General features: G+C 34.5%; 1 non-coding gene across 1 annotated transcript; it reads right to left on the reverse strand.

Moving 5' to 3' along the window:
- Positions 1-8,122: 8,122 nt before the first annotated feature.
- LOC141662913 (small nucleolar RNA R71) lies at positions 8,123-8,228 on the reverse strand. Its single transcript, XR_012551015.1, has one exon. It is a non-coding gene; the product is annotated as a small nucleolar RNA R71 (small nucleolar RNA).
- Between the last annotated feature and the right edge of the window lie 17,824 nt (positions 8,229-26,052).

Consider the following 26,052-nt stretch of genomic DNA (forward strand, 5'->3'; position numbering starts at 1 on the left):
TGCTTTTTTACTTGCGTTCCTTTCGATTCTGCAATTTCTTTGGGTTAGTTTAAAATATCTGATAAGTAATTTATAAGTATGTCATTTCAAATTACAAAGGAACTTATAGGAATTCAATGTCATGCTGGGGTGGTTTGGTTATCCTAGTTTTGGGCTTACTAATTTTTTCTCTCACTATTTTTAATCTAGTTTTTTAATTTTAGAAATAACACTGTGTATCTTATATCTATTCTTCTTCCAACTCATATTTGCTACTATTAAATTTACGGAACATGATATAATCTGGACAAGAAAAGCACATTTTAGAAATAGTCCGTTTTTATCAATATCAGTCTCGTTTTTTACTCATGAAGATAACTAAAAATAAACGTACCGTAGACCAAGTTCGCGAAGCAAATAATAGCTGGCAAGTTACTAAGTTTGTATTCTTGTCATAAACTTGAACTTTACGATTTTTACGAAGTAACTTGTTCACCCTCATCAAATTTTCTCCCCATGAACAATATTACTCCCTCCGTCCCTAAAAACTTTTCCTATTTATCTTGGACACGTTTGCCAATACATACTTTTGATTGTTAATATCTTTAAATTTATATTAGTATTAAATATAAAAATTTCACTCTATTAAAATACTGATAAATACAAATCCAGCGAGACCACTCATGTCTATGTTTGATATTATAGATTCGACATAAATTATTAGTCAATCGCTTACCGTAAAGAGTACCGAAAGTCAAAAGAGGAAACGTTTAACGGAACAGAGGGAGTACATGTTTTTGCTTGCCAAACACTATTTTAGAGTGATCGTTATTAAATAACTTAAATATTAAAAATTTATCTCTTACTCTATTTTCTCGGTTTAATTCGCTTGTAAAATTTATTAAAAATAAAAACTCATTCATAAAATATTCATGCCTAATTATTCAAAAAAAAAAATTTAGACTCGAATTTTAATTATAATTTTTTCATAAAATTGTTTAAACATTAAAGGAAAAACTTGCTTCAAATTCGACAAAACTCGAGTCAAAATCATAAATATAATTTCATTCAGCCTCGAAATTCTCCATTAAACTGAGTGACCTTAAAAATATTCGAACGGCGTTGTAGACTTGTGGATTTCACAATCTTATCTCTTGTGTTACGTTAATCACGTGATGCTCACGTGAATCTCCCTTGCATCTCTCTCGCTCTATGTCTCTCTCTCCTCCCCAACTCCATACCCACCACTTCATTTCTTACCAAATTTCATTTCCTCATTACATACGGATCTGTATATCTATCTATCTATCTATCAGAATTAGGGCTTATTTAAAATCTCAATTTACATAAATCAATTAATAATTAACACTAAATCTCAGATGTTGAATCACAATTATTCACCTTGGCCACCTAAATTACACTCAAAAAACCCTAATTTCAAAAATTTCACCTCCACAAACCCTAATTACTACACCAAAACTCATCGAAATGATCCTCTTGGCGTCACTAACATCTACAAGTACTCTAATTCTCGCCGGAAAAACAAATCCGGCCGGCGGTTCGTGCCATACGCGCCGCGCAACACGACGTCGTTTCTCATCCGCGCTAAAAAATCGGGAGGAATCGCTTTTCCGGTGTCGCCGTGTCCGGTTACGCCGGCGGTTTTGCCGACGCCGGAGTTTTCGCCGACGAGGGAGGTGGTGGTTGATACGGCGAAAGAAGAGTGGGGAGTGAACGGTTACGGAACGATGAGTGGGTTAATTAGGTTGAGAGAATTGGGGGGAAATGGTGAGGAAGGTGATCGTGGTTGCGGAAGTAGTGAGAGTGATGTTGAGGTTGAGAGGAGGCTTGATCATGATTTGAGTAGGTTTGAAATGATTTATCCGAGCCGAGAAATCGATAATCGAGATAGTTGTGTAGGTAGAGTTGAGGAAGAGAGTATGTCGTTGAAGGAGAGGTTGGTTTCGATGGAGAGTGAGTTGGAGGATATGCGGAGAAGAGTTTTAGTTTTGGAAATGCGAAGTAGGATAGGGAATAGGAATGTAGAGGAGTTTGGTTCGGATAATGAAGGCGGTTGTTATGTTTACTCGGGGAGGAGTGTTGGTGGTGCTGGTGAGGATTGAGGTGATGGAAGTGGTTCCATGAATTTTCGATGTTTTGTATATATTAATTATGTTGTTTCGGTTATGGTAGTTGTTTTAGTTGTTAATGTAGTTGGTCTATGGTTGTGTAATTGTTAAATGTTAACTAACTTAAGGATATGTTTAGGGTTTGTGATAAAACTTATTTCGCATATTAATAAAGCTTGTTGTTCTATTTAGCTTTGACAATCATCAAAAATGTTAATTATGTTGTCAAGGATTGTGGTTGAGAGCCTTGACAGTTGCGGATTTTAGAATGCTGCTCAATTGTTGAGCAAAGAGTCTGGGTGTATTTGCTGACAAAGGGTACTCTGCTAGTTAGCTTGAAGTTAGTATGGTTGTATATGCAGGTTTTAGTATATTATGGTGTTTTAAGTTTATTTGTTGTATTTTTCATGGTTTGATTTGATTAAACTTGACATGTTTATAAATCTTGTTTACTGTTGAAGTAATCGTGTTCTTCGTGAAGGCGTCTGCTAGTACAACCAGGGATCTATGTGGTAATGGTTCTGAGAGGATTACTACGTGAGGTGAATCTTCTCTCCCTGAGCACCACCAAAGCTTGAAATTGTCCGACTGAGGTTTCCTTTTTTTCCAAATGAATGGTATAAATATCTGAAAACTGAAAGCCAAGGTTTTTACAGGTTTGCATATGAATGTCACAAGTTAGTGAGAATGGCTGACCTAATTCTTATTCTTTTGTGAAGGATTTCATTTGAGGGTAAAGAATTCAAATAGCTCAAGCTCGGCTCGATCATTACGGAGCCGATTGACTATTTAATGAATCGAGCTCGAGGAGCTACACTGCCCTGATTGAACAGGTTGCTGATAAAACATACCGGAAACCGGAAACCGGGAACTATGTTCTGCAGGCAAGAGCATGCTCAAGAGAACAATTAAACCTGACGAATGAATTATATGTGTATATATATATATATTTATCTTCTAAACCATATAATAAAACAACTCAATGTTAAATCTCCTCGAACAAATTTGAATATTTGCAAAGTGAGTATTGAGTAATCGGTCGTGGGATGTAGCATATAGCGGAATGGTTACTTTCTTTTTATATTTGAAAAATGCTAGTACAAAACTTAATTTTTTCCCCAGATTTTTTCCCAAACAGTGACTTGATGTGTATCAGACTACCAGTTAGTAAACTTGCTAGTAATAATATGCAACTACGCGAATATTCATGTGTTCTCAAATAATAAATGAGACTTCGAGAATATACATACGTTCCCAACTCAAAACTCCTCAAATGTTATGTCACATTTTTTAATAAAATTTGGATAATATTTTTGAGTAGTTATTACTAACAGGAAATGACTTTTATATCCTAAGTATCAAAACAATATTACTCCACAATTAGACTGTGGTTGTAATTATCATTAAGGACGTAATGTAGCACGAAAAATGGACTATAATTTTTTAAAATGGACTATACTACTGTGTTAGATTAGACTTAAACCCGCAATCTGACCTCACGTGACTTATAGTTCTTTTTTCACGCCATTCACTCTTTCTTGACATCATTTTTTGTCTCTATGTAAATCTACTGTATTAGGTTTCGTTCTTTTTGCTCAATACCCAACCCCATTTGAACGGGTTTTGTATCCAAGTGCAATTATTTTTTGTCTCTCTCTAGTCTCTACGTAATATTGTCATAACTCGTAAATAAATTTATTGTACTGTTCGATTTTGTGCTAGGTAACTTGGTTTGAATTCAAATAAAATTATTTACGCAAACAATTATACGAAATATTTTATTAGTGTAAATATTAATAATATCTACGATAGTGATCTAAAACAAAAATATGAAGCATTACACTTTTACACTACCAAACCCTCGTGCGCATTTTAATATTTCGAATTGAAGAAACATTTTTTCTAAACTTAGACTAAAGTCAAATATTTTTACAGTTAATTTTGTCTCTTTTCCCAGCATAATCTACCTCATTTAGTTACCGATATATTTCAATGCCGCTCGAGTCTTTGACATGCATTATGCATATGATCGTGATTCGTGACTCCAGGGACTACAATAATTAATCTGGATTATTAATATTTTTTGAATCAGATATATCATAAGATAGTAATATATCTTATTATTTTAAAAATAAAATATTAAAAGTTTTGTTAATAGTGATAATACGACAAATACTATATTACTATATTTACTTGATTATTCTTATTTAATTATTAATGTTTTATTTATTTAATTAATCTTACTTAATTATTTTAGTGATCTAATTATTTTAAACATGTATTAATCCTAATTAGTACATAAACCAACCATCATTTTCAACTAAAATATTTTACTTTTTTTTTCTCAATTAAAACAAACACCTCGTTTTCCTAATATATCACGGTCAATTCTATTTAATAAAATATTATAATTATTAATAACGCTTATTTTAATCCTAATTAGTATATATAAAATCAATTACCTTTTTCAATTAAAACACATCATCTTTTTTATTTTTTCAACTTTAATACCTCATTTTCCAAAACTATCACGGGTAATTTAATTTAATAAAATATTATAATTACTAATAACTAATCATTTAATTTTTTTTAAAACCCATTATATTTATTGTAATGACTGAGATTTTCGCGATGTAATTAAATGAATAAAATATAGATTTTGTGATCTATTTGTGGATTATGTAGATTTATGGGTATAAAATATAAAGTTATATAATTATGTGGCTTATGTGTAAAATTTCTGTGAAATAATGAAAGGGAACGTAAAATGTCTCGTTCCAGTTTGATGAGTCAGTAAAAAGGCATAAGTTATGTCGGGCCGTCAGGTAGAATGAGACTCGTCATGCAAAAGATGAATTTAATAAAAAGGATTAAGATTAAGATAATATGTGGGGTAATGTTAAGATACGAAAGATATCGAATCCTTTGTGTATTTGTGTTGTGTGGATTCGTAATTGTGAAAATTATATTATTATTTGAATTACCGGGTAATTGTTGTACGCGTAATCGGTAATTAAAAGGGAATTATGTGTTAGGGGGTTTAAATACGAATTGTGGTGGATGATATTATGTGAATATATGTTATTTGATATTTACGATTGTGTTTCGGGAGTTTTAAATATTTTTAAAAGATTTTATTTGGTTAAAATAAGGATTATTTGGTCCTAAATTTTTTATAAAATTATCTGAATATGATCAAAGCGTGAAATTTATTTTATCATCTCTTAAATGGTCCTAGAGACTTTCTAAAAATGGTAGATAGATTTATTTTGATGTTTTTTTCCTAAATAACCCGCAGCCGCTAACCTTCGGGTGCGCACTGGGTAAACCCTATAGGTTCACGCAATAGCCTGCAAATCACGTAAATAAAGGTAAACCGCAATAGGAACGATGATACCATGCCTGATTTATGAGTTATTGAAAAAAAACTGGTGGTTTCAAGTAGGAACCCCTCGATTCGAGGGCACCACCGAGAACCGCCGCCACCGACGATGAACTTCGGTGAGTTGGCGGTGAACCATGATACCATGCCTGATTTCTACAACCTCCAAAAGTCTTATTCGATTGTTGCATGTTGATTTTTAAGAAATTTCAAATGAAATTTTTGATTTTAAAAATTTTGGGTCCGAATGATGTGTTAAATTCGGTTGATATGGTTTTAGTAATAAATTTTGGTTCGAATTTTATGAATAAATTCGGTATGCTTGATTATTAAGATTTGATTCAAGGTTGAATAATTGTGAAATTGTATAATGTGTGTTGGATGAGTAAAGTTGGAAATTTACATTATGAAGTTGAAGTTGTGTGTAAATTGATATTGGATTCAAGGTTTTGATAAGAACCGAGATTAGATCTTTTGTAATTTAGTAATGTATAATATGGATTAAGGATTGAATTGAATTGCATAAACCTTGTTGTTAACACATTTCATTCCAAACACCTTACCCTACTTTCATTGATACCTTGTGTTCCATAAAGACCCTTGATCTTTAAAAGTTTGATAAGCCTTATTGTTTAATACCTTGTTTACCTGGATTGTTATAACAGTAAACCTGATTCTTGTCAACGTATTATTTCTTGAGAACCATCTTGTTAATGACTTTGATAATACCTATGTTTAGTGATTACTCATTTCCTCAACTTATGTTTCCTTCGTTTCAATTAGTATATTTTTATATATATTATATATGATTTTATTCTCATATTAATTCTGTTTTGCACTGATTTGGATATTTATTTCATAGATTTTGATGTTTTATTGTAGGATATAGGGAAATTCTAGACTTGGAAGGATTTGGAGCAAAACATCCTATTTTGGTGTGGGAATAGAAGAAAATTCGTAGTATTGGACTACACGGGCTGCCAAAACTATTTGGGCCGTATCTTGAGTTCCAGGAGTCTGTTTTTTACGATCTTACAGTTCACGCGAAGACCACGGGATTTTATTTAATTTAGAGATGGTCCAGTAAGGAGAATCCAGCTGGAGAAGACCAAAAACTGCAGAGAACGGACAACTACGAATATTTATTATAGAATCCTACTCGATCTAGAAATCTCATTTGTAATTTGATTAGAATAAGAAAATACTTTTATTATTAGACGAGACATCAAATTTTATTATTAACTAGGGAGATAAATAAATACGTTGATATATACATAGAGAACTAAGGTTTTTCTTGATCTCTTTCATTGGATACACTTGTTTTATCTTGGATTTTGATTTCTCCATTGGTATAAAGTTCAAGGTGTTTCTTATTCTCTTGTTTTCATTAGTATATGTTTTATATGGCTTTCATCATTGTTATTATTACTTTTACATCTAGCATGAGTGGGTAGTTTAATTCTAGGGCGCAAAGGGACGCCATGTTTGCACCATGAATATGCTTTAATTTGATTAGTAGTTTAATGGTTAAAAAGTAATTCTAGTCGATATATTTTAATACTTAATCAGTGTAATTGACCAATATCATAGAGTATCTATATGCAATAGGGGTAATAGATCGGGAGATTTTACTCATTAGAGGCATACATACGATAGCAGAACTGAAAGTCAGAGCGGGAGCATCACTGGATTTCTGAAAGTGTTAATACTTGGGAAAGATTAACTTTTACTTTAATTACTTGACCAACTGAATTGCTATACTTTTATGATTAGCTTGGTATAAACATGGTGAACCTGCATCACCTTAGACCTTTAGTTAATTGATTTAAAACATATTTAATTTGCATTAGTAAGCTAGTTAAAAACCTTCAATATTCGTTCTTCTCTTGGAAATAATTCATAACAGTTAAATTGAAATTCTTAAAATTTAGCACTTGCCACTTTGTACTAGCAATAGACACCGTGCGTTTGTGGTTAAATATAAAATAACACATTAAGTTTTTGGCACCGCTGCCAGGGAGTCGCCTAGTTTATATAGATTTTAGTTTAATTATTTTAGATTATTTGCTTTGTCTCATTGGAGGTTTACTTCCAATTGAGGCATATTTCACTGCTTTTTCTTGTTTTAGTTGTTGATGCCAGGTCCAAAAAAGAAGCAGAAATAACTCCTCTTAGTCCAGATTCAGGGATTACTTGTCAGCAATACATAAATCAAGTAAGAAAAGGAAGGCATCAAAATCTCGATGATTCAAAGATCATAATGGAATAACTTCCTTTTAAATCTTTGAAGAACTATTCACAACCCTCTCCGAGTGGTGTGCCTACTGGCCTCACTATGCCAAATATTGAAGCAACAAACTTTGAGATCAAACCGGCATTGCTCACTATGATCTAGTAGGATCAGTTTGCTGGTCTTCCATCTGAAGACCCTACACTTCATCTGCAATGGTTTCAACAACTCCGCTCTACCATCAAAAATCGGGGTGTCACTGCAGACCAATTGGAAGTCATGTTGTTTGGGTTTTCACTTCGTGATAAAGCTCAAAAATGGTTGAATGATATCAATATGACTGAGTGAAATGCAATTGCTCAAGCTTTCTTAACTGAGTATTTCCCTCCGAACAGAACTGATGACTTGATCGACAAGATGATGGGTTTCAAACAAGAATATGGAGAGTCTCTTAAAGATGCTTGGGAAAGATTCAAAGATCTTCAACGTGCATGCCCTCATCATGGTCTTGAGAAGTAGTTTCTGATTAAACATTTCTACAATGGTCTTGACCCTGAAATGAAGGGTATTGTTGATAATGCTGCATGTGGTGTTTTTTTGACAAGGGAGTTGATGATGTATATGCTTTTCTTGTAAATTTGGCTGCAAATCACTTCAATAACCCGAGAGCACCTAAGAAGGGAAGTTAACTTGAAGTGGAGGCTTATTCTCTCTTATCATCTCAACTCGCTTCATTAACTCAATAAATTCATTCATTGAAGACTTCACAATCATCTGCTCCTCCTATGAGTATTAATACACTATCATCCATGGCTCATATGACTAATCCTATATGTGAAATATGTGGCGTTCAAGGCCACTTCGGTAATGAATGCTCGTATAATATTCAAAATTCATAAAATTTTCAGATGGAGCAAGCAAATGTTTTTCAGCAAAGGCAAGAGTACAATCCTTACTCCAACACTTACAATCCTGGTTGGAGAGATCATCCAAATTTTTCTTACATGAACAACAATGCTCAGAATCCATCTGTTCCTAATCAGCAACAATAATATAAACAATCATATCAATATCCTAATCAGCAACAATATAGGCCTTCTCAAGGACCTCAAAATCCCCCTGGATTTCAGAAGCTCTCTCAAACCTATGCTCTACAAGCTGCACAACCTGATCAGACTAGTGATATGATGAAGATATTACTACAAGTGCAACAAAATCAAGAAGACAACATGAGGGAGATCAAAGAGTTAAGAACTCATAACAAGATATTGGAAACTGAGATTGCACAAATGGCTAGTTCTTCCGCAACAAGGCATCCTAGCTCTTTACCATCACAACCAGCTCATCCAAAAGAGAATGTGAATGCCATTTCTCTTAGAAGTGGTTTTATATATGATGGTCCTCCAATGCCTATTGCTGATGTGACTGATGAGAAAGAGAAGGAAACCAGCAAAGATGATAAAGTGGATGATGTTGATCAAACAAATAAGGGTGGAACTGAAGGAAGCAAGGAAGCTGATGACGAGAAGATTGTAAATGCTCCTCCACCATTTGTGCCTAAGTTGCCGTTTCCTAGCAGGATGAACAGAACTAAGGTAGATCAACAATTTAGTTAGTTCATGACACTTATCAAGAATCTCGAGGTAACAGTTCCTTTCACTGATTTAATTTCTCAAGTTCCATCATATGCAAAGTTTTTGAAGAATATTTTAACAAAAAAAAAGATCTTTTGGTGAGGTGGAGACTGAAGGGTTTTTAGCACATAAACGCAGCGAAAACGTAAATTTAAATCTTAAAAAAAACCGAAACCCTCCGCAGGATCCATGCGAAAAATAATATTTAATTCGTAGTTCAGTATGTTTAGCTTAAGAAGCTTTACGTTAATGGAAAGATGGAGGTCTTTAATGGCGATCCAAAAATGATGAACGGAGATCCTTAACAGCTGCTCCTCAAGTGTGGAGCACTCCACCGGTATCCACCAAGAAAACGATGTAATGAAGGAGGAGGAGATGGAGAGAATTAGGGTTTTGTAAATCTTTTTTTTTGGTTGAGGCAAAAATAGGGTCTATAATAGTATATTTATAGGCAAAATTTTCAGCTGAAAATTTTCCCATAAAATATTATTATTATTAACCCTTTATTATTTCACTAATAATTAAAACACCTTTTAATTATTAACCTTTTTCTAAACTCTTTAGAATTAATTCTCTCACTTGATTTAATTTCTAAAAATTAAATTCTTAATTAATAATATTAAGAACCTTTTCTTAATTAATTTATAATCAATTAAATCTCATTTAATCAATTATTAAATTTGCCAATTAATTATTTATTTCATAAATAAATAATTATCAGCCATTATTAATTAATTCCTCCACCATTAAATCATTCTCTTTTATGGTGTGACCCTGTAGGTTCAATATTAAGCCGGTAGTAGAAATAAATAATAATAAAACTATTTTATCATTATTTATATAAATTCTCTAATTCATTAAATATGATTAATTAATTAATCATATTTATTCTACACCGTGAGGGATACTTCTCAGCATATCGCAACTATCCGGATAATACGAATTCACTGCTTAGAATACCAAGAACCTATTCAGTGAGTAGTTACCGTACAATTAATTCCTTCTACCCTGCAATGTCACGATTAAATACAAGGCATGAAACTTATGTCAAGCCTATTTTATTTAATCACTTGCTTTCCCATTCAATATGCTTAGTTCTATTTAATGTAAATTAGAAACTCCTTTCTAATTTCATTCACTCTGGCCATAATGAAGCAAGCATAGTATGTACCGATCTTTGCGGATTATTAATTACTAGTTAGTAATCCTACGACCAGGAACTATTTAAGTTTAGAGTTATCATCTTTTAGGTCTCATTATTATGATCTCATCACAATCCATAAAAAGCTTTACTCTAAACTGTGGTATATCTTATTTAAACATTTAAATAGATAGAGCCCGCAATAAAAACAAAACAAGTTTTTTATTAATATCAATAAAATCAAAACAGATTACATAAAAGTTATTCCTAAATCCTCATACATGATTGGACTTAGGACATATCTCTTTCAATCTCCCACTTGTACTAAAGCCAATCACTCTGGTATCTAATACCCATCTTGTCTTTATGACGATCAAAGTGACTCTGAGAAAGTGGCTTTGTGAGTGGGTCTGCTACGTTGTTATGTGTGTCAACTCTCTCGACTTTGACATCTCCTCTATTTTCAACTCAGATTCACCACCAAAAACAAGAAAATTGTCCTGAGTCCTTCGCAAGTACTTAAGGATGTTTTTCACTGCTTTCCAGTGGTCTTCACCTGGATTGGACTGATATCTGCTCGTCACACTAATTGAATAAGCAACATCAGGCCTTGTACACAACATCGCGTACATGATAGATCCTATTGCTGAAGCATAAGGAATCTTACTCATACGCTCTCTTTCCTCAGGTGTCTTAGGAGATATTTGTTTCGGAAAGGGACACTCCATGGCTTAACAATATAGCAAGAATTACAGAAGGGGGGTTGAATGGAATTCTTGAACCTTTTTCTTGAAATAAAAATGTTCAACTCGATTATGGATATATTTGTTTTGATTAGCACAATGCGGAATGTAAACTTGAATGAATCAAAACATAAGTAATTAAAAACAAGAGTCTTTAAAAACTTTCTGGTGGATTTAAACAATTCCACCAGAGATATATATAATATATCGAGAGGACTCTATGTGCAGAAATGCTCACAGCTGCTTACAAAATAGAACTGCTGAGAATACAGGAAATACTAAAGATTGTGTTTACAAAGATTTCTCTGTTTGTATATTTTTCAGCTATCTCAGTTATATTTCTATTTGCTACTCTCTTGGTTTATATATTACCAAGATTACAAAGTCAAAAGAACTGAACAAATATAAAATCTAACAATCTTGATCTTTGCTGCTTTTCGTCCTCTGTTACCCAGTTAATGGGCTTCCACAGTGTGTTTGTATCCAACTCGACGGCTGTGTGTCAGCTTTCACTGTTCAACTGATGTTTGAATCTTGATATGATCATTCGTCGACTTTTAGATCATCCGTCGATGACTTAATTGATCATCCGTCGACTGCTATGTTAAACATCCGTTGATAGTCATTTGATCATCCGTCGAAGCTTTGTTAATCATCCGTCGGTAGCTATTTTGGCACTTGACTTCATTTCACGTATACAGAATTACAAGACATTGCTTATGTATAGTTAATCAACCTATTCTGCATATCTAGTTAAAGTCAACATGACTTATATGCTACTACAGATTCTATACAAAGGTGTATACATCACTGTGCTACAAACTTATTATTACATAAGCTACTCACTCGATGGATAATAAGTTAATCATCCGTCGGGACTATAATGAGTTATCCGTCGGGACCAAAACTCTTATCCTTCGAGTGCTACATAATTTCACTAAGTAAAATCTACTTAGACATTTTGTTTAAGTGATCATCAAGTACACAACATATTCACAACAATCTCCCCCAATTTATGTCTACTGGAATTGTAGCCATAAATTAAGAGACACTTGATGATTACAAAACATCCTTAACATATATCTTTAAAGATAAGTAGATAAAACTGAAAGTGCTTCAATTTAAACAAAATGTACAAGGTTTGGCTCACAGTCAGTTCAAGATGCTCCTCTAGCCTGAGCAGATTTTTCTAGATTCTTGAAGGTCTGGATCTTCTTCCAAGCTTTCTGTTGTTTTCTTCAATTTGATTCTAGAGCTGCCTGTGGAATTCTAATTCATCAAATTCTGAGAGATCTAACATTTCTTGCATCTCCAAGAGAGTCTCATTGCTAGAGATACTCAATTGGTCTTCTAATCTGAAGAATCTTCTCACACCCTTGTCATCCATGAATTCCATCAGCTAGTAGGGCCTTAGATGCACTCTTCTCCCTGTGTATGGGATGATAAGAGTCTTGGGAAGTGCATCTTTGGCTCTAAAACTCCTTAGCTCTTCAATCTTCTTCAATACTAATCTTCTTGTAGTTACATTGAACCCAAAGTTTTTCTTGAAGGATGAATAGACTTTGATCAATATAGCTTGGCTTTCTTGAAGTATCCTGTGAAGAGGCCACTGAATCTCCTTTCATCCTTTGTACTTGAACACCAACCTTTCAGGTAGGTTTTTGTATGCATCAATTGCCCTTACCTCATCCAGCTCCTCCAGATAAAGGTTTAGATCTGAGAATTCTTTGATGTCACATAAGTACAAGTAGTCTCCCCTATTGACCTTGGGTTGAGCTTTGACTACTGACTTGGATTTGAGAGGTGACAACTTCACTTTCTTGACTGCCCTTGACTTTGTCCTTCTTGGCTTAGTAAGAATTGGCAAGTTGAAGTCAGGAATTGGTAATTTATCCCACTCTATTGGCTCATCCTTTGGCACAATAGGCTCTCCATGTATGTTCCTGTAGGGGTCCACCACCCTTATATCTTCAAATACCACAGAGGGCTTTGATGATTGAGTTTTAGCTTGAGTGGATTCTTTAGGAAATTGACCTTCCAATTCCTTGTCAACAACATCCAATTTCCTTTTTGTTCTTTTAGCCAGTTCTTTCTTTCTTGGGGATTTCTTCTGTTCTTCAATCTTCTTCTTTGATTCAGTAGCTTGAGATGGTTGAGAGGGAATTTGTTGAGAAGAATTCACAGCCTGTAGCTTGGCCAAGATAGCAAACTGTTCTTTCTTTTGTTTAGACTTCTTTGCAGCTAGAGCAGCTTGCCTCTTTTCATGCTTCAATCTGGCTTTTTCTTCTTCCTTTGCATGAGCAAATTGTGGATGTCTAGCTACCACACAAATTTCCTTCCCATTTCTGAATATCTTTGCAATTCTCTTTCTTGAGGCTGAATCAGCTGGATCTTTGTAGAAGACAATAGATCTTGACAGAAGCTTCTTTTCATCAGGCTTGGGTGTCTCATACACAGTATCCATAGGGTTCTTCAAAGATGACTTTGGATAGTTTGCCCTTGGTTTTAGAATTATCTCAGCCTTTGTAATCTTGATGCAGGAAGATTGTCCTTTCTCCAGGTAGTTCATGCTCATCTCATTCACACTGATTGGCTTGACATGAGAGTGATGGATGGCTGACTGAACTGGTTCCTTGACTAATTCAAACTTTTTCTGTATGTCCTCATCAATCTTTTTCCAGTTGATCAGAGTCAACTTTCCTTTATCAGCATCTTTCAAATTTTCTACTGCTGCACTGATAAGATCTATACCATCTGCAACTGGTGGCTTGGAGATAGTAATTGAAGGTACAATTACTTTGCTGATTTGAACTAGAAGTTTCTCCCCCTCAGTTGGTCCTTTCTCCCCCTTACTTGATTCTCTCTCCCCTTTTTTGTTATCATCAAGTGGAGGAGTTAGGCCTTGTGCTTTAGCCAGTTGCATAAGAAGATTTGTCTGAATCTGTTGATTTTGAAGAAGTAGAGCCACTGAATTCTCAATAACTTGAACTCTGTTCTCCAGCTTGGCTATCTTCTTGTCAGAATCTGATTCTCTTCTTAATCTCAGTAATAGATCTTGCATGGTACCATATGGCATAACTGAATCCAGCTTCTCAGAGTTATAGGTCTTTAAGTCAGCTATATCTCTTTTCAATTCATCCACACTGAGATTCTGTCTTAAGTGCTGGATCTTCATTAAATGTAAAGAGTCTAGGTGAGCTTGAAGAACAGCCTTGGTACCAGCATCTGAAGCTTCCTGAAGGGCCTGTTGAATAGCTATTACTTGTTTGACCAAAGACACCTCAAATTGTCCTGGTGTAGATTCCTTTGCCCATGCCCATTCAGGTAAACTTAAAGCAGAACTTGGGCCTTCAGCTCCCCCTAAGTTCATGCTTCCATCCAAAGAACCAGAGTCATCATCATCAGAATTTACTCCAAATTCTTCAGATGGCTCTCCAGCTTGAGAAGGCATTCTGTTCACAGCAGCTTTATCTCTTTGAAGAGATTCTGTGGTGTGCACTAAATTCAAAGTCTGCTCTGCCTCCACATTGCCCTGAGCAGCCAACAATTGATAGGCTGAAACAGGGTGAGTAAAAGTGTCAGCATCCAAGGAAATGTTATCAATTACAGCTTTGTAATGTTGCTGAAATTGTCTTTCATTTTCAGCATCATCCACAATCATTGACTCACTAGCAATGGTTGGTTCTATCCTTATTTCTCCAGTACCTGCCTTTCTGTCATATTCTCTCTTTTGTTGCAGTAGGGTCTCACCCTGGCTCCCCACCCTCACACCCTCACCTTCACCTACTAAGGTGGGACTCCTCTCACTCAATTTTGCCAATCCTGAATGAATGGATTGCTGAGATTCACTCTTTTCCTCTCCTTTTTGCCTGGGAGCAACCCAGCCTCTCACTCAATGCACTCTCCTCTCTCAGTCCTAAGAGTGATTGTATTACCACTAAATCTTCTGCACTTGAAATAATTGAAGTTTGAAGTTGTGCAGAAACACTCGATGGATAAGTGATAGTTTGTGCTTCTTGAACTTCATCAAGTTCAATTTTGCTCCCACTGTTTCCTGCAAGGATAAACTCCTTTTCCAAGAAGGTAGCATGTCTGGAGACAAATACCCGATGATCGGTGTAAAAGTAATACCCCAAAGTCTCTTTAGGATATCCCACAAAATTACATTTTACGGATCGAGATTCCAGCTTATCTGGGTCAACTTTCTTAACATAAGTTGGACATCCCCAAATCTTAACGTGTTTAAGACTCGGTTTCCTTTCTTTCCATATCTCATATGGTGTTTGAGGAACAGATTTGGAAGGCACCTTATTCAGTAAATATGCTGATGTTTCCAATGCATAACCCCATAGGAATACTGGAAGATTCGCATAGCTCATCATGGACCGAACCATGTCTAACAAAGTTTAATTTCTCCTTTCGGAAACCCCATTTAACTGTGGAGTATATGGAGGAGTCCACTGGGAGACTATACCATTTTCTTTGAGATAATCTAGAAACTCTCCATTCAAGTATTCACCATCTCGATCTGATCGAAGAGTTATAATACTGTGTTTGGTTTGTTTCTCCACTTCATGTTTATATTCTTTGAACTTTTCAAAGGCTTCAGACTTGTGTTTCATCAAATACACATATCCGAATCTAGATCTATCATCTATGAAAGTAATGAAGTAAGAAAATCCACCTATGGCTTGCGTAGACATTGGTCCACATACATCTGTGTGTACCAATCCTAGCAAATCTGCAGCCCTCTCTCCATGTCCACTAAATGGAGATTTGGTCATTTTACCCAATAGACAAGACTCGCATGTAGGATATGATTCAAAATCAAAGGGGTCAAGTAACCCTTCCTTATACAATGTCCGCAGTCTATTTTCACTAATATGACCTAGCCTATAGTGCCATAAATAGGTCATATTTTCATCATCTCATTTTCTTTTATTAGTTTGTTCAATCTGAAGTAAATCATGCTCTACGTCACATACATACAGACCATTATTTAAAATTCCACGTCCATAAAGAACATTATCTCTAAGGATAGAACATTCATTATTCTTAATAATAAATGAAAAACCATCCAAATCCAATATAGGGATAGAAACAATATTCCTCACAATAGAGGGAACGTAATAACAATTATTCAAAATAATAGTCTTGCCCGTAGGCATATGTAAACTAAATGATCCTACAGATATGGCCTCAACCCTTGCTCCATTGCCCATACGTAGAATCACCTCATCTTTTTCAAGAGTCCTACTTCCCTTTAGTCCTTGCAATGAATTGCAAATATGAGAACCACAGGCGGTATCTAATACCCAAGTAGAAATTTGACCTAGTGACATATTAACTTCGATCATGAACATGCCTGAATCAGAAGCGGTAGTCTTACTACTCTTCTTCTTCTTCAATTCTGCAAGGTAAACCTTGCAGTTCCTCTTCCAGTACCCCAACTTGTTATAGTGAAAACAAACAGCTAAATTAGGACCAGTCAACTTGTGAGCATCTAGTATGCTTCGGAGTGATAGTGCAGAAGACATGACGAATATAGTAAATCTGTAAATGATAAACACATAACAACACTTAACAAATATTCAATTTCATTTCAAAACACTATATGAATCGGGTCTTTATTCATAAGTGTCTCCCACTAGTTTATCTAATTTTTCAACCGCCTAAGTGAAAATTAAGCATTCATAATGCTAGTGGGAATAGGGATCCTACATTCCATCACACAACCTCGGCTGTGGCACGAAACGTCATGTGATGTTCAATAGGTAGACAACTCTTGTCAATTACATCTTATGTTATTCCCTAATATAACTTTAGCCTCTTGAATAATTGAGTCACGGCTGTGGCACGACAAACTCAATATTCTAAGTCAAGTCTAACCCAATATTTCGTATAATTGAATCAGTCTCCAACGGCCCACGGCTGTGGCATGTACCGACCTTTAGATTCTAATTCAATGTACACATCCCTATGTAATAGACAAGTATTTCTTATTTCGAAATCAAAGCCCTCGGCTGTAGCACGAAATGACAATGATTCAAAAATAAGAACTACTTTCTACCATGTTGGAAGGCTTTGACCGACACAAGCCCGTTGTGTCATTGGCCAATTACTACTGGATATTATTTAATTTTAGAGGGATTATATTACATTACAATCATAATCATATTATAAAGAGATTTTTCCTTTTAAATTAAATATTTTAAATCAATAATCGATAATCAGATGATTCCCAGATCCGGTGGAGCATTGTCAAGAGGCGTCACTTAATAACCCTTTCTTACAGATAGAAATCTGTTGTTGACAGAATCATCCTTTCTCTCAATATTAAAAATTCATATTCAATTACGTGTTTCATAAACACAAGAATCTCATGATCGTATTCATAATATTTATTATTAAGGAAAGAAACGATTCCTATTCTAGATTTTCTAGAGCACGCCTTATATTGATTTAAGTTCACCTAAATCTATCATCACATGGTAAATATATGCATATATCTCATATATAAAATTAAATAAACAAGTAAATGTAAAGTGCAATAAGGTAAATGTGTTTGGTTATGGCCCCATCCTATGTGATCTTTATCAAGCTCATGATAAAGATCAAGGTCAATCTAATATGGTGATGGAAATAAATACAACTACTTATTACATAAGTCTTCTTCTTTGTTTAGACTTCTTGTATGCCTCATCTTCTTCTTTGTATCACCTCCATTGGATAGCCTTCTTGAGTCTTCAATTACATTACATGATTGAAAGTAAAACTAATCTAATGAACTTACAAGAATAACTCGAGTTACATTCGAGATTTATGATTACAAAGATTGACGACATGCAAGTCGTATTTAAAACCAAAACCAAAACCATTACACTAAGGTCGAAAGGCCATAACCATCCACCATGCTAATACAACACATAAAAGCATGTTAAAACACATAATATGATCTTAACATATCATATTATCCATGATCTAATCATAAAAAGATAATATGACAAAAATCAGAAAAATCAGAATCAAATCAGAAAAACAAGAATCACTGTTTACGGGCAGTAAATGACGTCAAACGCCTTACAGATGAGTCGTTGATATCTTTAGCTATCAGTTTTGTTCAGACGCTCGTTTACCTATGGAATAGGGTATTCGTTTGCGTAAATCGGACATCAGACCCAGATTTCAGCAAATCTGCAGCAGCCAATTCAGAATCTGTATCTAATATGATTCTCATAATTAGAACAAACATAAATCATGTATATATCAGTATATATACAGATTACATAATCATCTTATGATTATACAACTCACATGAATATCATATATTCAAAACCATACATATATAAGCATATTATATCAACATCAAATCATGGCGAATCACGTACATGCTCAAATATCGAAAACAGTTAAACACATAAACGAATTAAAAACTTTTCGCAAGTAGCTCTGATGCCATTGAAGGGTTTTTAGCACATAAACGCAGCGAAAACGAAAATTTAAATTTTAAAAAAACCCGAAACCCTCCGCAGGATCCATGCGAAAAATAATATTTAATTCGTAGTTCAGTATGTTTACCTTAAGAAGCTTTACGGTAATGGAAAGATGGAGGTCTTTAATGGCGATCCAAAAATGATGAACGGAGATCCTTAGCAGCTGCTCCTCAAGTATAAAGCACTCTACCGGTATCCACCAAGAAAACGTGTAATGAAGGAGGAGGAGATGGAGAGAATTAAGGTTTTGTAAATCTTTTTTTTGGTTGAGGCAAAAATAGGGTCTATAATAGTATATTTATAGGCAAAATTTTCAGCTGAAAATTTTCCCATAAAATATTATTATTATTAACCCTTTATTATTCTCACTAATAATTAAAACACCTTTTAATTATTAATCCTTTTTCTAAACTCTTTAGAAATAATTCTCTCACTTGATTTAATTTCCAAAAATTAAATTCTTAAATTAAAAATATTAAGAACCTTTTCTTAATTAATTTATAATCAATTAAATCTCATTTAATCAATTATTAAATTTGCCAATTAATTATTTATTTCATAAATAAATAATTATCAGCCATTATTAATTAATTCCTCCACCATTAAATCATTCTCTTTTATGGTGTGACCCTGTAGGTTCAATATTAAGTCGATAGTAGAAATAAATAATAATAAAACTATTTTATCATTATTTATATAAATTCTCTAATTCATTAAATATGATTAATTAATTAATCATATTTATTCTACATCGTGAGGGATACTTCTCAGCATATCGCGACTATCCGGATAATACGAATTTACTGCTTAGAATACCAAGAACCTATTCAGTGAGTAGTTACCGTACAATTAATTCCTTCTACCCTGCAATGTCACGATTAAATACAAGGCATGGAACTTGTGTCAAGCCTATCTTATTTAATCACTTGCTTTCTCATTCAATATGCTTAGTTCTATTTAATGTAAATTAGAAACTCTTTTCTAATTTCATTCACTCTGGCCAGAGATTCCTGAACTAACATAAGTTGATCAGTATTGAACATTCTCTTCCTATACTGGAAGGGGTAGATCCTTTATTGATCATACACTATCTTCGTGTACAAATTCCTATACCCAGTAGAGCCCTTATAATTGTCCCTTGAGACTAAGAACTAAACCAAAACATAGTTCAGTATACACAAGATGACTATGATGACCTCAAGTCTAAGGATACTTGTACAACTACCACTATGTGAACAACTGCTGACACGTGAGTGAACTCCATCAGTTGTTCAGCTGTGTGAGTCATGTTCAGTGAACTTATACTATAATAAGCACCTACATACTAGCTATAGTGTCACCACATAAATGTCTATGAGAACATACATCCTTCATAATTGTAACGACCGAGGAATTACGCTTGTATTATATAATAATGATAAATTATGTGTATTATTATGTGGTTAAATGTGTTAAGTCGTTAAACCCTAACTGATATGTGCTATGTGTTGGCTGTTTTGATCCAAACGTGTTTTGGATATTTATTGAGCATTTTATCATCAGTTATATATATATTATATCAAAACCTGTACAGCTCAAAACTATGTTTTAAAAGCCCGTATTTCAAACAAAATCATTGGCCCTATTTCGCCAAAAATGCCCTATCCCATATCGCTATTCTGAACCCCTAAACGTTTTACAAATTTACCTTTTTCGCGAAAAAACGACTTTTCCGGACCCCTTCGGGTACCAAAAACCCCACAAAAATCACATTTTTATTTTTATATGATCATGAAATTATCATATATTATTTTTCTTTGCATTTTTGTAATATTCACAATTTTTGGGAATTTTTGACATTAATTTTGTATTTATTGGATATTTAAAAATTCATTATTAATACCCAAAAATTATAAAAATCGGGGCCAAATATTTTTATTAGATGTATAATTAGACCCTTAATTTTATTTAGGGGTATTATTTTCATTAGTATAAATACCTATTTTATTATTAATTATTCATTAATTAATTGTTAAAAATCAGAAAATAAAAAAATTAGAAAGTGGGGGTGAAGAACAACCAGGGAATTAAACTGCAGATTTGAGAGTGATTCTGTTACCGTTTTGATCATGTGAGTAACCAAAACAAAGCTCTTGATCTCTACGTTCTGTTCATACCATCAATTTCATGTTTTGATGCTTAGATTTTCAATTCATATTTTAGGGTTCATGAACTGAAATTGGGGGTTTTTGATTCTGGGGTTCTGGGTTGATTTTGATGCTTGGTATAGTTTCCTGTACTTGGTTACAATCGATTTATGTTATTTATTTGAACAAACGATTGTTCTAAGTGTTAGTTCTTAGTTTCAAGTTTATACAATTTTATTTTAGTTCGTTTTTGATTTTGTATGAATCTGAGATTGTTTTGATTATAGGGGTTTGATTGTAGAACTAATAAGCTTTATTTTGATATATTATTTGTAATTTTTCGTGTAAGAATCTGTGAGTTTAGTATTTGGCCGGAAAATTGTTTGATTTGGCCGGAGAAATTGTTCCCGGAGTTATTAGGTGATGTTGTTGGCATGGGTGTGTTTCTCGAGTGATTTTGAATGAAAACCTGCAAAGAATCGATTCAAATGGTTCGTGGTTGTGCCAAATCGAAGCCGCCGGAGTTCGTGACGGAGCTCGCTGGCCGATGCTCTGTTCTTGGCCGGAGAAGACAACCTGTGCAACGGAGACGAAAGAGGATAACGGGGTTGTGTTGCTGCAGTCACGTGGAGTCGAACGGGACAAGAATCTTGCAGAAACGATGGCCTGAAAGCTGGGAATTGCTCGTCGGAAAACTCGTCGGAACCGGTCACCATTGCCGGATTCTGGGCAGCCTGGCCGTGTTCTTGAAGACCCGGGTTCGACCCGGTTTCCAACCCGGTTTCGACCCGGGGTTTGATCCAATAAAACCAAAAATCAGTTCCAGAATTATGTTTCTGGAATTTTAATTATTTAGTTATATTTTATTAAAGTAAAAATCAGTTTTTAATAATTCTAAAAAGTAAATAAAAATTAGATTTAAATTCTGAAAAGTATTATTAATAATTTCTGAATTATTTTATTAATTTAGAAATTTGAAATTAGTTATCTATTTAATTATTTATTAGTTATCTAATTAGTTAATAATTAAGTAATTAATTAATAATTAGGTAAATAATTAATAAATAAGGATTAAAAATAATCGAATAATATGAATAATAATTCGTTAATTAGTTAAATATTCCGAGTAACTCGTACCTATTCGAGTCGTGATTCGTTAAGTTAGAATTATTAATCGAGCGATATTTAATCGAAGAATATCGTACTAATTATTCGTATCGAATAATTAAATATCGATAATTAATTAACGAATTGTATAAGTTATAATAATAATAACAGTTCGATAGTTATTCGAGAATCGCGAGTAGCTCGTATTTATACGAGTAGTTGCTCATTGAATTATGATTCGAATAATATTTATTTATTCGATAAGTATCGTATCAGTTATTTGTATCGATTAGTTATTTGTAAATAATCGATCTAATTGAGTAAGTGATAATAATTTGTAAATAATTTTAATAAATTATAATTAATTCTAATAATTAGGGATTAATTATTTTAAAATACAATAATTATTAATTAATTATGTAAAAATATAATTAAGGATTATTTAATTATAATTAATTATTTGTAATTAATTATTAATTAATTAAATCTTGTTTAATTCATAATAATTCAACCGTTAATCCGATTTGAGCGAAACGAAGACCCCTAGACTCAGAAAAATGAAACGAATCCAATAAAAATAATTTTGAGTTATAATTTCCTCCAAAAGAGTATGGTTTGGTGATAATTAATAGTTCGTAGGCCCTAATAGGGGTATAATTTAACCGAATAATCCCGAAAAATTATAATAAAATCAGATAAGGCTAGTTAATGCAGGTATGAGTCTAGAATCAATTCTAAAAATAATTATAAGTCTAAAAATTGATTATGTGCTTTATGTGCTATGTGCTTTATGTGATTATGTGAACCTATGTGCTATATCAATATATGTGTATATATGCGAATCAGATAGAAACGCATGGGTAGACTGATAAGGTTACATGATATCAATTCCAGATACACGTATATAGTAAGTTATTTAAACAACTATCTTTCCATGATTGGTTCAGTGTTAGCAAGGCAGAGTAAGCTAGGGACAGAAGGCGGTGAGTTGAATCAGGTTAAGTACGCGCGAGGCAAGTTTTTCCCCTATTCTAAATTCAGAATAGTGAATTATATTCCATTTTACATATCAATTACACTTTGATAATTCTTGTTCATATGCACTGATACATATCTATTGATTCTTGTTTCTATTTCATTTCGATTCTTGATTTCTCCCAATTTATTGAATCCTCTATTCATATTCCAATATTTTTACCCTTGTTACATATATTATGATATATCCTGATGTTGGGATACATCAAAAGCATTCCGATTGTTCCGGATGCTAAACTTCGGACTGGATGGTTACGATACAGGCTGGGTTTTACTCAGACCTTTAATTAATAGGCCATAGCTGCCTGAGTACTCCTTATGTTGGTTGGATCTATACAGTTGGGTATAGATTCGCACTATATCCTGACTGATCAGCGGGTTATAGTGCATATGTTGGTTCTTGTTTCCAGTCTTGTTCATTTGGCACTCGCCAGTATTGGCAAATTATTAGTCTATACAGACTCAGATGGTTGATCAAACCAGCAGCTTATTGGTTCACTTATTTCTCTCTCTTTATACTATCTATATTGTTACAGGCTTGTTGAGCAATTTTGGCTCATCCTCTTTTATTGTTATTCCTATTGTCTTACAGTTAAGGTAGAGAATGAAACCCATCAGAACCCGCGTAGTCAAGAAGCGAGTCAAGCAGCGGGACCCTCTTATACCAAGGGTGTTCATCCCTATTCATGAAGAGAGCTTTGAGTTATCAGATCAGGTGTAACAGGATAAGTACTATTATGGTTTGAATAAAAGTTGTGTGGTGAACATGTAGATAGAATAAAGTTTTGTAATAAAGAGAGTTCTTGAGACGGATTGTTTTTATTTGGTTTGTAATAAAGTTAGTATGTGGTTCTTGTTTTCAAATCTTAACCTAAAAAGATCCTGAGTAGTAGTAGTTCGGGGTAACTATTTCAATTATATTCCGCTTGTGCGAGATTAGTGAGTAGTTATTATTAGTAATGCCCCAAATCTATACCCCGGATTTGGAGGGTGTTACAGTTGGCATCAGAGCTTAGGTTTGACCTTTGAAAACAAGAACGTTAGGGCTAAGATAAGATAGGAAAATGAGATAGGATGAGAGTAAGAATGTTAGGATTGTTTGTCTATGTGATTAGAAGTTATGAGTTTAGGATTGTGATTTGATTATTTTTGTGTTATTATTTTTATGTATATTAGATGGCTTCTTTATCATCATCTACGGAGAGGACCGAGACAGATCCAGGGGATGCACTGATAGTAGCCCCAGTGTCAGAGCAGATCTTACCTCCATTGCCACCTGAGCCAGCACCAGAGATACCACTTCCCCCAGAGGTACCAGATTTTGTAGATTATTTTCCATATTTTGAGCCAGAGATACCAGATTTTCCACCACTAGAGTTCCCGAGGTTCGACATTCCTGACATGATTGATCTTCCGCAGTGGGAGGATTTAGAGCCTCAGATTCCTATGCCACCAGTCGAGATTCCAGAGCTGCCACATATGGAGCTAGAGGCAGAGCCGCCAGTGTATGCGCCGATGGAGCAGCCTGTCTTATTTCCTGCCCCATTAGCCATTTATGCACCTGTTCCAGGAGTTTATCAGTTTCCTCAGCCAGAGTTTATGGATGATATTGTGGTGGATGGACCATTACCTTCTCGAGGTTCCAGCACTGATCTTCGGGAGCATCATACCATGACTTACCAGCGCTTTCAGGCAGAGAGGGAGGAGAGGATTAGATGGCAGAACCAGTGTAGGGAGATCCTTGGGTTGTATGAGACACAGACGGATGGTCCTGTCAGAGCATTACGACCGGATTATATACTGAGAGAGAGGCTACATCATATTCACCGGGTTAGTTCGCAGCAGCTTACTGATTTGAGACAGCAGGATCTTAGTGCAGAGACAGCATATCGCAGAGCATTGGGACTTACCGAGGCAGTGCTAGAGGCATTGCAGGAGGAGTTGAGCCACGTACCACCAGGATTTTGAGACCAGCAGATCAATGAGTGTGGTATTATGTATATTTTGTAGATAGAGGCAGCATAGTATTGTATGACTTGTGTGTATGAGTGTAGTTACTGACTTTGACCGATAGTAGTAGTAGCAATATGACTGTTATATCATAGGTTTTTGTATCAAGCACTGACACCTGTAGCTGGTGTTCTACATGTATATATACGAGATGATCTTTTGCACGTTTCTTTATTTTATTTTCAGTTATTTAAGCATTTATATTTATTTCAGTACCATTGCATATTTACAAATGTAGTTTTATTTACGATCATGTTGTATCCTTATGTAAAAAAAAACACATCATACTGTTTTATCTATTCAGTTATTTAATAAGCTATTTTATTTTCTCAAATCGACTGTTTTAATATATGTTTAATATACTGTTATTAAAGAAGACCGTTGTTTATTTACCAGAAAGATGGCACCTAAAAGAAAAACACAACCCGATTCATCGAATGGGAACACCGAGGGCCAAAACAATAATAAACAGATGGATCAGATGTTTAATCTCATGCAACAGCAAATGTTGATGATGCAACAACAAATGCAGCAGCAACAGCAGCAGTTCCAGCAACAGATGTTACAACAAGCCGCTCATCCAGGACATCAAGTACCACCAGCAGCGCCTACGACCACTTTCAAGCAATTTCAGTCGGTGAAGCCACCGGAATTTATGGGTTCCACGGATCCTACAAAAGCGAGAGCTTGGCTGAAAGAGATGGAAAAGGCTTTTTCGTTGGTAAAGGTTGAGGAAGAGCAGAAGACGGATTTTTCTAGCTATTTCCTGTAAGGCGAAGCTAATTACTGGTGGGAATCGAAGAAAGCTTTGGAAGAAGAAGGTGTGGTGACCTGGGATAGATTCACTGATCTTTTCTTGGAGAAATATTTTCCTCGTTTTATGAAAAACCAGATGGAGATCAAGTTCCTGGAGCTGAAACAAGACAGCTTATCGGTTGCGGATTATGAGGCCAAGTTTACGGAATTGGCAAGGTTTGTTCCAGAGCAGGTGGATACGGACGAGAAGCGGGCCAAGAGATTTCAGCAAGGACTAAAACCATGGA

Source organism: Apium graveolens, chromosome 5 (genome assembly GCF_009905375.1).
Source record: "Apium graveolens cultivar Ventura chromosome 5, ASM990537v1, whole genome shotgun sequence".
Lineage (NCBI taxonomy): Eukaryota > Viridiplantae > Streptophyta > Magnoliopsida > Apiales > Apiaceae > Apium > Apium graveolens.